This window comes from Ursus maritimus, unplaced genomic scaffold (assembly GCF_017311325.1).
Source record: "Ursus maritimus isolate PB19 unplaced genomic scaffold, ASM1731132v1 scaffold_2, whole genome shotgun sequence".
NCBI lineage: Eukaryota > Metazoa > Chordata > Mammalia > Carnivora > Ursidae > Ursus > Ursus maritimus.
The window spans coordinates 82,588,462-82,598,991 of record NW_024424452.1 but is presented as its reverse complement, the minus strand read 5'-3'; positions in this window follow the sequence as shown (position 1 = coordinate 82,598,991).

Here is a 10,530-nt window from a genome sequence, read left to right as displayed (position 1 = left end):
CAAAGAATGGTGGTGAGGTTTGGGAGTTTAAAAAGAAGGAAAATGTCCCAGATGTGACGAAAAACACATTTTCAGATTAAAAGGGCCCACTGAGTCCTTAGAACAACTAATGAAAAAAGATGCCATCCTAGACAAAGCCTAGGAGAAAGGGAGTTTTTATATAGAAAGAGGTTACCTATAAAGCAATGAAAATTAGATTGCCATTGGATTTCTCAATGGAGCAATATCTTCAAAGCTGAAACTGGAATTCTTTACCCAGCCAAATCAGCATTATGTGCAGGAAAAGAAAAGACGTTGTCAGACATGTAGGATTCAGAAAGTTTATCTCTCACTAAGTAACTTGAGAATGACTCCTGCAAAATGAACAATGAATTGAAAAAACAGTATCCCAGATTCTCATCCCCAATTATGACACAACAGCTCACACATATTGAGCACTGACTTGATGCTCTTACAGAGATTATCTAATTTTTTCCCAGTTATTCAGAGACAATTATCATCCCCACTTTAAAGTGAAGAAACTGGTACACAGACATGAACAAAGATAGAACAAAGAGGGGTAGGCAATAAGAACATAAAACTTATGACTGAATCTGAAAGGTACTGGTGCATAATATGAAAAAGGAGATGTTTAAAAAGATATTCTGGAGCTAAATCCCAGATCAGTAACTGCAAACCAAGTGTCAGGGGCTGTTTGAGGTACTTGGGTAAGGAGACCCCATTGGAAGAATAGCTGCAACTGGAGTCCTCACTTGCTTGGGTTTCCAATAACACACTGTCTTTTGTGGTGGCTAACCTGGGAAGTGAATGGGAATGAGGTGGGAATAGTCACACCGGCATCCTTCACACCTTTGATGGTGACACTGACCTCTCCAAGTCTCCTGGTATGTGGTCATGCTTTTGATGTATTATTTTGGCCCTGGCACGGCATTTCCTACCAGAATAGCCCTTGCTCAATGAGTGACTGTGCCAGTGCAGGAATTCTGTCTATTACTGGGATTCCTGTTCCAGCTCTTCACTTGGCAAAGAGCGTACATAACCACAGGATGGGCTCACAGTCCCACCAGCCCTCTCCAAAGTGAACGTGGGCCAGAATTCAACGCATGTATCACCTAACCCCTGTAAGCTCAGAATGTGGATGGCAAACAGTGACATGTGGGGTCCCAGAAATTAGTGTTAGTTTAGAATTAGTAAGTGATAGTCACTGAAAAATGCAGGTACTTCCTTTTCTTCGGAGCAGTTATCCTAAAAGGATCACAACGCCTTTGGGGGAACGCTGGGACAAAGGTTTGCAGGGCTTAGGGCCAGCGTTTCAGCAGCATCCTTAAGAATATCTGGGCTACATTCAACAGGTTTCTGGGTCTGGGATCTGATTTAGTTCTGGGAAGAGGGTGACAAGCCACGTCTCTCATGAGACGCCTCTGTTCCCCAGACTTTGAACTGTGTTTCGTTGGTTTGTTTTTGTTGTTACACAAACCAAAAAGACTTAGTGGGTTATTTGTTGAGTTCATTCCTTGGGATCCTGCCATTAATTAAGCCCAACCGGAGAGCTCTGTGAGTTAGACCAACGTGTTTTCCACCCTGCTGCCTATTATGATGATCAGAGTTGATTCTGCTAATTAGCTGGCTCCAGCTGGCCTCCTCCCAGCCCTGCTTGCATCTGGGAGTGTGTTTCAATTGCAGCTGCTCCTACAGCGTTGCTGCCTTAGAAAATAACCAGTAAAGAGTTATTGTGTTTTTTTAAGGTTCTGCAGCTTTAATATGTGCCTCATGACAGGAATGAGAGGATCTGTAGATAAACAGAGAAGGAGTGGGTGAGTTAAAGCTCATGATAGAACCAATATNTGCCTCCCAAAGGTTTTTTTAACATTATGCTTGATTTGGGACCATTTGATGCCACTGTTCAATTCTAGTTCCCACAGCAATTCCTCCAATCTTTGCCATCCCTCCTACACTTTTTACCCGTTCCTGCCTCACCACTAGAAAATGACTTTGCTTGGACTCCCAGAGACAATGGAGGCTTTCATGTACAGACCTCCTCAACTTCCAACCCAGGCCTCTACACCAGTCCCACTCTCATCTTTCCTCCTGGTCTCACCATCCATCCCACTCTCGAGTCTATCCCCGCAACTCCTCTAGGACCGTGACCTTTGGCTATAATTTTCCAGTCCTGTATATTCAACATCTCCTTACAGACCCCTTTCCTAGAACATAAAATTATGCTCTAATCCTTTTTATCTTACACGACACAGACACAGGGAATGGGAGACAGAAACACTCTCTTTTGACCTGCACACCTCTATAACCATTCCTGTGTGGCCAAATCCTTGAATAAACAGTCTACACATTTTTTCCCCACTTTTTATCCACCACTCACTAAGCAAGGAGCCTGCTACTCTGCACAGCTTAAGTTACTTTTACCAAAATCATCAACGACAAATCTTGTAATTGACAAATCTTAAGGACTTTCCAGTCTTTTCATCTTAGATGATCTCTGATGTTTACTCTTGATGTCCCCACCTTTTGTGAAAATCTCTCCTCAGTGGGTTTCTATGCTGCTGCACCAGGCTTGGCTCCCAGCTTTCTGCTTTATTTCCTATTTCTGATATTAAATGCCCATGTACCGCAGGGTCTGTCCTTGACCCTTTTCCTTTTTACTGTTCCCCCTCTTCCTGAGTGACCTTTTTCACTCTCATTGTTTCAGCTTTGGCTGCTGCCTTCCAAAAAACCATGTTCGTTTAAGCAACAGATATCTTCTAGCTCCTACTAAGTTGCAGGCACTGTTCTAGAAGATGGGACTGAAAGAGTGAGGAAAACAAAGTGCCTGTTCTCCTGAACCAAAGACAAGCAAAAGCAGACAAATCTATAACGTCAAGTAATGATAATTGCTCTTAAGAAAAATAAACCAAAGTAAAGGAGTGAGAAGGGGCTGCTTTAAGGGGAGTATTTAGAAAACACTTTTCTTTAACCTCTATGACAATGGTTCTCACGGTGTGATTCCAAAGCACCAGCATAACCTGAAAACTTAGCTATGCCAATTCTCAGGCCTCAGCCCTGGCCTGCTGAATCAGAAACGGTGGCGGGGCAGCGCCGGAGAGTCCAGCAGTGTATTAATAAGCCCTCCAGGTGATTCTGATGCATGCTAAAGTGAGAACCTACACTCTAGAGCAGTTTCCCACCGCATGTGCCACGGATACATCACAGGTGTGAAGTCTAATACTGATCTTCCCAGCCCACCCGGGCAGCTTCAGGGCTGAGGGGAGAGCAGGTGCTGGGAGCCCGACACCCTAAAATAGCCTCCACTCAGATTTTTCAGAGGCAACCAAGTGGGGTCAGCCGCAATGCCCACAGGCACCCAGTATTAACGTAAGGGCCATTCGACACTCACTGATCGGCTGGAGATGCTGGGCGCGGAAGGATCTACTGCCTCAGGGTTGCCTCTGCGGCTGCGGGTCGAAGGTCCCGACCAGGACGCAAAGAGTCTGCGCGGCAGGAAGGGCGGCCCGGGCGGGGGGCGTGGCTCTGCGGGGCCCTCCCCCCGCACTTCCGGCAGCCTCCGCGCGGGCTGCGCCTGCTACTCCTTAAAAGTTTCGTCATTATTCTGAAATATTCCTTACGGAAGAGTGTGACTGGATTTGATATACATTTGCATCATCACAAGAAATGTCAAAATGACATTCGTTGATAAAAGAAAAGATATTTGATTATTTAACGTGGGTAAATTTTCAAATGGTTGTAAAAATAGCTTTAAAAACTTTTTAAGCATTTCACAATGTGTATTGAATTACTGAGTTGTATACCTTAAACATATATAGTTTTTGTCAATTATACCTCAAAACTGGAAAATAAATACATACATAAAAACTTAAAATTGTGTAAACATCGGCTTTCTGGGCTGCTCAGTTGATTAAGCGGCTAACTCTTGGTGTTGGCTCAAGTCGTGATCTCATGGGTCATGAGATGGAGCCCACATGGGGCTTGGTGCTCAGCAGGGAGTCTGCTTGAGATTCTCTCCCTCTGCCCCTCTCCCCCCAAAAATAAATAAATAAATAAATAAATAAATCTTTTTCACAAATAAAGTGTACTTTAATTTTTTTTATTGAGATATAATTGACATATAATATGTTGGTTCCAGGCACACAGCATAAGGATTTGATACCTGTATATATTACAAATGAGCACCACAATAAGTCTTAATAGTTAACATCCATCGCCATATATAGTTTTAAAAAATATTTTTCTTGTAATGAGGACCTTCAGGATCTACTCTCTTGGGTCACCTGGGTGGCTCAGTTGGTTAAGCATCTACCTTTGGCTCAGGTTATGATCCCAGGGTCCTGGGATCTAGCCCTGCATCAGGCTCCCTGTTTCTCCCTCTCCCTTTGCCGTTCCCCGTGCTTGCACATTCTCTCTCTCTCTCTCAAATAGGTAAGTAAAATCCTTTTTTAAAAAAATCTACTCCCTTATGCAATACAGTACTATTAACTAAAGTCACCATGCTGTACTAAACATTTCCATTATTTATTTATTTTATGACTGGAAGTTTGTAACTTTTGATCCCCTTCACCCATTTCAAGATTCTAGTTTAAAATTGAAAATATTTTTATTAGTATACAAATTTCCTGATATTGAATCCCAAATACTTTGCATTTTATTTTTACTGTGCTTATATATCAAAGATATAATTTTATCACCAAGCCATTTATAGATACCCTCAAATCCTTTCATTTGCCCCAGTATGCTAATCAAATACTATCATTTTCTATGTTTGCATAATGGGCAAAGTTTGGAAACACTGCTCTAGGATCTCGATATCTCTCTCAGCCTCCATCCCTTTCTCTCTCTTCCTCCTCCCTCCATCCCTTCCATAACCCAACACTGAAACAGGTAACATACAAAATAGCATCCTCTAATCATCAAGACAGTATGGCACAAAAACAGATACATAGATCAATGGAACAGAATAGAGAACCCAGAAATGGGCCTTCCACTCTATGGTCAACTTATCTTTGACAAAGCAGGAAAGAATATCCAATGGAACAAAGACAGTCTCTTCAACAAATGGGGTTGGGAAAATTGGGCAGCCACATGCAGAAGAATGGAACTGGACCATTTCCTTACACCATACACAAAAATAGACTCAAAATGGATGAAAGACCTCAATGTGAGACAGGAATCCATCAAAATCCTGTCAGGCAGGAGAACACAGGCAGCAACCTCTTCGACCTCGGCCACAGCAACTTCTGGCTAGACAGGTCTCCAAAGGCAAGGGAAACAAGGGCAAAAATGAACTATTGGAACTTCATCAAGATAAAAAGCTTTTGCACAGCAAAGGAAACAGTCAACAAAACCAAAAGACAACCTACAGAATGGGAGAAGATATTTGCAAATGACATATCAGATAAAGGACTAGTATTCAAAAATCTATAAAGAACTTATCAAACTCAATCACCCAAGGAACAAATAATCCAATCAAGAAATGGGCAGAAGACATGAACAGACATTTCTGCAAAGAAGACATCCAAACGGCCAACAGATACGTGAAATACATGTGGCATCAGGAAAATACAAATCAAAACCACAATGAGATACCACCTCACACCAGTCAGAATGGCTAAAATTAACAAGTCAGGCAACGACAGATGTTGGCGAGGATGTGGAGAAAGGGTACCCCTCCTACACTGTTGGTGGGAATGCAAGCTGGTGCAGCCACTCTGGAAAACAGTATGGAGGGTCCTCAAAAAGTTGAAAATAGAGCTACCCTACAACCCAGCTAATTGCACTACTTGGTATTTACCCCAAAGATACAAATGTAGTGATTTGATGGGGCACCTGCACACTAATGTTTATAGCAGCAATGTCCACAATAGCCAAACTATGGAAAGAACCCAGATGTCCATCAACAGATGAATGGATAAAGAAGATGTGGTATACATATACAATGGAATATTATGCAGCCATCAAAAAAGTGAAATTTTGCCATTTGCAATGACATGGATGGAACTAGAGGATATTATGCTAAGTGAAATAAGTCAATCAGAGAAAGACAATTATCATATGATCTCACTGATATGTGGAATGTGAGAAACAAGGCAGAGGATCATAGAGGAAGACAGGAAAAAATGAAACAAGACGAAACCCAAGAGGGGGACAAACCATAAGAGACTCTTAGTCTTAGGAAACAAACTGAGGGTTGCTGGAGTGGAGGGGGGTGGGAGGAATGGGATGGCTAGGTGAAGGATGTTGGTGTGTGTTGTGGTGAGCACTGTGTAGTGAGTGGGACTAATGAATCACAGACCTGTACCCCTGAAACAATTAATACATTATACATTAATTTAAAAAATCATCTAAAAATGAAAAAAAATAAGGTCTACTAAGAAACAAGCAAAAAAATACCCCCCCAAAAAAATAGCATCCTCAGGGTCACACAAGCCACCAGAAATAGGAAATGAATCGTTTGTGATGGGAACAAATTCTAAATTAAAGTCTAATGGAGCCAAAGTTGCTCGAGATCACTTTTCCACGTGCTACGTTTTCTTTCAGTGGTTCTCTGTCTTCCCTCCCACTTGGCAATCAGGAAAACCTCCTGATTTGATAGGGAAGATTACATACAATCAAGGAATAGCCTTATCCCAGAAAGGCCTGGTAGGCAGTAGGATAGGGCTGAGGTAAAGGAAGTATGGAGTGGTTAGCTGAGGTCAGCTCTGCTCTTGACTATAGTGTCAAAACCTAAGGACACGGGGCCTAGGATCAGGCCATCTGACTTTTTTTTTTTTTCTTCCCTGATCAGCTTTTTAAGTCCTAAAGGAAAGAGCCAAGAGGGCCCTTAATGCCTACAAAGCATCTAACTCAACTGGCCAAGGTAGAAGACCAGTTAGGGGTTAGGGCCCAAAGCTCAAGCCAGCAATAGAGCACATTGGTAGGAGAGTCTACGCTCATGTGTCTTGAGGACCCAGCAGAGGAGGCTCCTGCCCCAGTCAGCAGTGGTGAAAGGTGAGGGTCTTGGTCACCATCTGTCCTGAGCTTCAGCTCTAAACATCCGAGTGCCTACTGTGCACTTTCAGACATATATTATGGACACTGCTAGCTCCATATGTCTGACACTGAACTTACTGTGCCTACCTACCTTTAAACAAAAGCTCGTTCTTCCCTTGTATCCCCTCAGTGGGACGTCAGCCCCACTCACCCCGTCACTTGGACCAGACAGTACTGGGAGTCATCACATTTCCATCGAAACATAACTCATACCCCCCCTCACCGGGATTATTGACAGAGTCTCCTCACCAGTCTCTCTACCCCCATCCTCTGCCCACTTCGATTCACCTTCGATCCTGTCTACAAAGTCACTTTTCAAAATTGCCAATCTGGCCATATTATTCCTTGCTTATAAAGCTTTGATAGTGTCTTTTGCCTATAACATAAAATCCAAATTCTCTTATATGGTATAAAAGGCTTTACATTTCTTGGGCCACCTACTTCTCTGGTCTCCTCTTTTGCCAATTTCTCAACGACCCGACACATATGAAGTCCCACCTCCTGTACTGGCCCCCTGGTGGAAGGCTCAGTTCTTGAAGCCCACCTGAGGATCACCTACCCATCTCTGGAGGTGGCTCAAACTAGGTCTCCTCTGACTCCACGCAAATAGAATTACCCCCTCCTCTGTGTTCTCACGGTGCCATATAGATCAGTGGTACCCAACCGGAAGCAATTTTGTCCCTGTTGGACACCTGGCAATGTCTGGAGACATTTTTGGTCATTGAAACTGAGAGTTTCACTTTATCGCACCTGATTACACATCTGTTTCTCCCTGTTAGACTATCAACTCCTCAAGGGCAGGCACCATACCTCACCTTTACGTCCTCAGAGGTAAGCAGGGCTAAACACATAGCAGGTGCTCCCTAAGTATCTTTGAAGTGAATTAATGAGAGAAAAGTCAAGTCAGTCTTATCTCACCACTGTGCCTAACAAGCCAACAACTGCATTTCCGGGCAGAGAAGGTGGGAACATAGATGCGCAACATCAGTATAGTTAGGGGAGTGGGTCTGGCAGACGCCTACAATTATGACCAACTGCTGGGCCAATAAAGGTCAAAATAGCCACCTTCCTCATGTTCTGTCTCCTCACCACCTCCCTCATTAACCCATGTGGTCACCAAATTCTGTTGCTTCTCTACCTGAGAAATAGCTCCCGCACCCTGGCCATGCCCACAGCCAAAGCCCACGGCCAGCTCCCAGCAGCACCACTTTTCTGTGCCGTCTTGCTTGGCCTCTCTGACATCTACAAATTGAGAAAGTCACATTAAGTCCCTGTAGTTTCTTCCAGCTCTAAAATGATAAGATTTGCAACTTTATCTAGTGACGACGAATTACAGATTTTCCGTTAAATAATTCACACGTCAATATTCCTTCCATTTATCCATATGGATATAAAATTTCAAAACACTAAATAGAAATAATTTTAATTTAGAAAGCCTTGAAACCACCTATGACCTTTTGTCTTGGAAACAAACTCAAAAGTCAACAACTGTAATTGGTCCTCCCTACCTAGTAACTCCCTCACAGATGCCAGTCTCATGACATCCAAACAAGGAGTAAAGTAGTAAGAGTACAAAAATGTGTACATGTACTTTCAACAAAGGGATGAGCAATACTTTCAATTAAAAAGGAATCTAAAAAGAAAACAGCAACCTCATTGCATGTACAGCCAGCTAGGGACTCATCCTGCTATCTCAGCACTCCCCAGCCCCTCTACCTTGCAGAGATGCTGGGCTGACCTTTTTTCCATGGAATTTTCTCAGATATCATCATTGCCATCCATAATCCCGACAGCCTTGTGTTATAAGCAGGCGCTTGTATTACTGTTATGTGTGGATACAGAAAATGAAGCAGATTATGTAACTTATCCCTGGTCCCACAGCAAAGGAGATTGAGAAGAAGCACCCAACACGCACTCCAATGCCAAGTAGGACCTTTTCCTCATCAGTTTTTCTCCTGCAAGAAATCCCTCTATCTTTGGGGCGCCTGGGTGGCGCAGCGGTTAAGCGTCTGCCTTCAGCTCAGGGCGTGATCCCGGCGTTATGGGATTGAGCCCCACGTCAGGCTCCTCCACTATGAGCCTGCTTCTTCCTCTCCCACTCCCCCTGCTTGTGTTCCCTCTCTCTCTGGCTGTCTCTATCTCTGTCAAATAAATAAATAAAATCTTAAAAAAAAAAAAAAGAAAGAATAAAAAAAAGAAATCCCTCTATCTTATTAGCGGACAGGGTGCAGTTTTGAGATCATCATTTGGCTAATTCTTGGAGTAAAAATTGAGGTGCAAGTTTATTTTAGGAATGTATACTTAGAACCCCAGATCAAATTAATTCACAAGAGAATCAAAGCCTGAGAAAAAAATAATAAATGCTACAATCAGTTTCATGCTTTTCTGAACAGGGAAATCTTTACAGGATGATAACTGTGTTTAATCATAACTGTTAATTTGAGCGAATATTAAGTAATCGTAATAATTTTCCCTCTATGGGCCAAACGCAGCTACTGAATTTTTCCCAATGTCGTGCTCTAGGCAGGAACTATTAATTGAGGCAGGCATTCAAACGAAACATTTGCCTCCTTTACATAACCCATACAATAATCAGGTTTAGAGAGTAAAAACAAATCTATTCAATTCCTTTATTATCAATCTTGTAATTATTTTATTCCCAATGGCCTAACTTGGAATATATGGAAGAAAGTAGTGGAATAGTTTTTCCAGAGCCATTTGAGTTACTTCAGTCCTCTTTCTTTAATAAGGCTTTTGAGAGGAAAATCTGTGTGAACTCAGTAAATATTGAAAAATACAAATAAACGACCTTTATTTCTGCCATCCTGATCTGAGCTATTGGAGTAGAATCATAAATCTTGAATTTGAAGGGTTACCCCTTCAGTGAGAAACAAGTGATTAATAGAGGGTGAAGGATAATTACATGTACTTCATGTTTCAAGTTCCTCAGAAGCAACGGGGTCAGTCCCTCCAGTTCGCTGCTGGAGGGAGCGTGGCCAACGAGCCTTGACAAAGTCCAAGTCCTGCCTTCATCAAGGAGGCAGGGAACAGGGCCTAGCCAAGAGCCAAAGCATCCCTTTCCTAAAAACAAAAGTTAAACCAGATTCCTTCCCTTCTATGATTCTTCAAGAAGTATTACATCATCAAAGGGCTTAAGCATTAGTAAACACAATAATAAACTATTAAAGAATAAATATAAAAGCAAGTAGGAGAAAGTGGGTGTGTATGTGAAAGAGAAGAAAGGGGCCTGAAAGAGTTTTCCTATCCCCCCCCCCTTTGAAATGTATATCTTCCCAGGAGTCTTCCGCCAACACCAATACTGCTTGCAAAGCAGCGGCAGAAAGAGCAGGGCCAAGATACAAAATAAATGAGGGGGAGGGGGAAAGGCGCCCTCGGGAAGCCTCCAGAAGGGTAAGCGGGCACTTGGGGAGAAGTTTCTAATGTTACCTTAAGGACACCCTCATTCGTCGACCTATTCTGTTCCCTGCAGCTGTC